This window comes from Sodiomyces alcalophilus (assembly GCF_042370955.1).
Source record: "Sodiomyces alcalophilus JCM 7366 unplaced genomic scaffold ACRALscaffold_4, whole genome shotgun sequence".
Taxonomy (NCBI): domain Eukaryota; kingdom Fungi; phylum Ascomycota; class Sordariomycetes; order Glomerellales; family Plectosphaerellaceae; genus Sodiomyces; species Sodiomyces alcalophilus.
In genome coordinates, this window is record NW_027263535.1 from 3,856,708 (window position 1) to 3,860,916 (window position 4,209).

General features: G+C 34.5%; 2 non-coding genes across 2 annotated transcripts; one reads left to right on the forward strand and one right to left on the reverse strand.

The window, feature by feature from the left end:
* Positions 1-290: 290 nt before the first annotated feature.
* Positions 291-364, reverse strand: ACRALDRAFT_t166. The gene has a single exon. It is a non-coding gene; the product is annotated as a tRNA-OTHER (tRNA).
* A 2,095-nt stretch (positions 365-2,459) lies between these two features.
* ACRALDRAFT_t157 lies at positions 2,460-2,533 on the forward strand. The gene has a single exon. It is a non-coding gene; the product is annotated as a tRNA-OTHER (tRNA).
* The last annotated feature ends 1,676 nt before the right edge of the window (positions 2,534-4,209 follow it).

Consider the following 4,209-nt stretch of genomic DNA (forward strand, 5'->3'; position numbering starts at 1 on the left):
TACCCACGTAGAACGCTTATATAATAGCGTAAGAGGCTGCCTCCGTATCGTGGAAGAGACGCCGCGTATTTTACTTACGCGCTTAGGGATAGCGCGGTACTATCTTCTTATTTTCTATAGTAGGGCGACTAACTCCCCTATAGTACCTATTATTAACTAGCGAAGCCGGGCGGAAGGTGGGTCTAATAGGCCCCCTATTTAACCCTTATTATATATACTAAGGCAGATAAGGGCCCCCTAGAATATAATCCGAGTAGCGTAAAAAAGGAACGGGTTCCCTCTTTTACGTGCGCCTCTAGCCGGATTCGAACCGACCCGGTCCTCTAACCGTATACCAGGTATACCACCACTATACTATAAAGGCTTTAATATAATATAATATAGTATATAAATAGTTATATAATTAGTTACGTGACTAATTACGTGGCTAATTACGTGACTAACTATATAACCTTATGAGAAAAGTTTTTCCGCCCTCTTTTCCACTACTCCTTTCCACCCTTTTCCACTACTCTTTTCTACCTTTTTCTACTATCCTTTTCCACTACCCTTTTCTACTACTCTCTTTTACCCTCTTTGTAGCCCTAGGATAGGTAATGGATATCGGGTATTCTAAGATACTTAAAGATAATGAAAATAATCGAAAAATAGCAGTGATTTTATAGTATAGAGTATTCGATATAAGTTATAGTGAATAGCGGCAGTCTTAACACCATAAAGATTTTGTTATGATCCGGGGTACGTACCGGTACACGATATCTGTATAGTGGCTTAGCAAACATTTCGACGGATCGTGATATAGTGTAAGAGGCATTAAGAGGTCTTATTAATTTGTGTTATTAGGTTCTAGGCTTCCTATTAGTGCTTAGTACGAGCTTATCGCGTAAGCCATAGAGGCCTCTTATAAAGAGGTTCTAGAGGCTCACGTGCTAACTACTAGGTGGCTTTATGTTTAGAGAAGGCTTATCGTGTATTTAGAATATAAGAGCTAGCTTAGAGTATATAAAGGGGGTGGTAGCCTTTATAGTAAGGCTACCTTGTTTACAAAGGTCCCTTAGTTACTCTAAGAGGAGATTATATAATTAATGCCTTCCTATTAGGTAGCACCTAGAGGTCTATAAGTAAGGACTTTTATACCTATATCTTCTTAAAAGAACTTAACGAATAATCTTAGTATAATACCCCCTCCCTTAGTCTATTAGTAGGCCTCCTTATTAGTCTTATAATAGCTTCCTTTACGCCTTACTTAAATCCTATAATATTTTATTCGTTCTCCCTTTCTACACGGGTATAACGATTATCCGAAGCTATTAGCAGACTTTAATTAAGCACCTCGCTAGTTATCTTCCTAGTAGGAACTCGCCTTCTATCGTAATATACGCCCTAAACGCCGTCCTTCTCTTAGTCCTAAACTAGTACCCGAGAGCTTTAGGCTTAGCGACCCGCCTTCTAACCCCGAAGAATCTAATAGTAACGCCGTTATAATAGCCTCCTGTCCTTTACCTCCTAATCCATAGCCCCTAGGCACCCCTAGTCCCGTTATTATTACCACTATACTATCCCTGTATCGTCTAATAGAACGATTTTAGCCTATACCTATCCCTTAGGCTTAGAGAGAGTCTTTAAGAGCGGCACACCCTCCCCTAATTAAGTATTCTAACCTATTAATAAGAAGTCTAAAAGGGAAAGGAAAAGAAATTTCCTTACCCCCGGCCAGGGTTGGGAATTAGTTTAGTTTAGTTCAGTATAGGGTAATACTAATACTAACTAGTATAGTATAGGGTGATACTAAAACTAACTAGTTTAGTATAGGGTAGTACTAATACTATACTAAAATTTCTTAGTATACTAATACTAATACTAAAATACTAAAATAATTATAAATAAAAAATTAATATATTTAAACTATATATATTATAGTATATATAGTTTTTGATATAGTATATATATATATTTACTCCTCGTTATCCTCGATATCTTCCTCCTTATATAGTAGTTCTAATTCTTTTAAATCTTTTATTTTCTAGTTTTTCAGTAATATAATCTCTTTAACCGTATTTAGATAAAGATTAATACGGTTTTTAGAGATAATATTACTAGTAACTAAGAAGATCCGCTTAATAGAAGCTGAAGTAGCCGGTATAGCTAGATATCGACGAGCTAAAATTAATAAAATCGGGTATTTAAAGGCGTTATTCTTCTAGAATAGTAAAGGATTAATCTAATATATAAGTTAGTAGATATTATATACGTTATTAAAAAGGGTATATTATAACTTATAGTCTGCGGTAAAGGCGGGTCTTGAAAATAGATAATATACTTAGGTAATAGAATATTATCCTGAATATAAAAGTCGTTATTAGAATCAGAGTTATAAGATCTTTCTAATAAAGTATCTTCGTGAATTAAGATCTTAGATTTATTTTTAACTCTAATAAGCGTTAGTAAATTATATCTTTGCCTCTATAGTATAGTGGTGGTATACCTAGTATACGGTTAGAGGACCGGGTCGGTTCGAATCCGGCTAGAGGCGCACGTAAAAGAGGAACCCCTTTTCCTTTTTTACGCTACTCGGATCCTATTCTAGGGGGCCCTTATCTGCCTTAGTATATACGATAAGGGTTAAATAGGGGGCCTATTAGACCCACTTTCCGCCCGGCTTCGCTAATCGTTAATAGGTACTATAAGGGAGTTAGTCGCCCTACCGTGGAAAAATAAGAAGATAGTATCGCGCTATCCCCGAGCGCGTAAGTAAAATACGCGCCGTCTTTTCCACGATACGGAGGCAGCCTCTTACGCTATTATATAAGCGTTCTGCGCGGGCATATAGCCCGCGTTAGCTCCACCTATGGCTATGGAATAAGGAAGCTTAGGGAGCTTTAAAGCCTAGGAAGCGTATATATAAGTCGCCCGTAGTATGGGCCCGTAGGGGTTAGCCCTAGGGCTTATAGGAAGGCGTATAAAAATAAATAGAGATAATTAAAACGCGCGCGCCGTTAATTAAGCACGTAGTCGGCTTTAAAGCCGCTATAGGCAAAACGCCACCGGCTTCCTAGAATAAAAGCTATAAGTTTCGGATATATATTAAGTTAGTAACGGGGCCCCGGCGGTACCCGTATAAGGCAGTAATCCTAGAGGAGGAGGGTATAGGGGTTTTTATCTAAGTCTTATACTAGTTCCCTAAGTCTTATGCTACGGTTTTCCCCCTTATAGGTAACTAAGAAGGACCGTATAGTCAGAATTCTGGCTCCTAGTATATATATAGGATAGCGGAGTAAGAACTAATAAAATAAAAAAAAATTATATCTTTAGTATATAATAGTAATAATAATAATAATATACTTACTTATTATATTCTTATACTAGTAGTTCTTTTACTTCTTATTCGATATCTAAAAAGAAGTATAGTAGTTGATTAGGCTAAAAATAATATAGCTTTAAACGTGGATCGAGGATAATACTAAGTATATATACTATATACTTAGTAATATTATTATAGTCGAGTTTTCGAGGAAAGTATTTATTTAATTTAGCTATATTAGTAGCTAAAGCAGTTATAAAGGTCGAATAGTAGTTATTCTACGTTATAATTAGTATATATAATATTTAAAATATAATAGAGAATTACTTACTAGGGCTGGGTTTATATCCTGAAAGCGTTAATACTTAGTAATTAGTGCCTTGAGCTTATTATATACCGAATAAATATATAAAAGCCCTTTATTAATATTTATATAAAACTCGCTTTATAAGCGAATTATTGGCTTTAAAAAGATAGTAAATATATCTTTTAACTCGTTTAAAGCCGTCTATTCCGGATTAGTAATAAAGAGCTTTTTAAACTCTTTATTACTTATATTCCGAAAGATATATAAAAGAACTTCTCTAAGTTTAATAGTGGTTAATATTATATAGTAGGTAAAGTTCTACCTTATAGGTGTATCTATATATGATTAGTATAATTATAATAATAATAATAATTTAGTTAAATATATTACTTACCTAGTGGAATATTCTTCCTTTTATAATTTATAGGAAGGTAATTATCCCTTTTAGCCTTCTCTAGGCCCTTATTAAATAGTCGTCTAACTTTAGAGGTATATCGTATAAGTATAGATATACGTCGAATTCGAGTAGTTAAAGCTATAAATAATAAGTTAGTATATATATAATAATAGTAATAATAATAGTAATACTAGTAGTAATTAC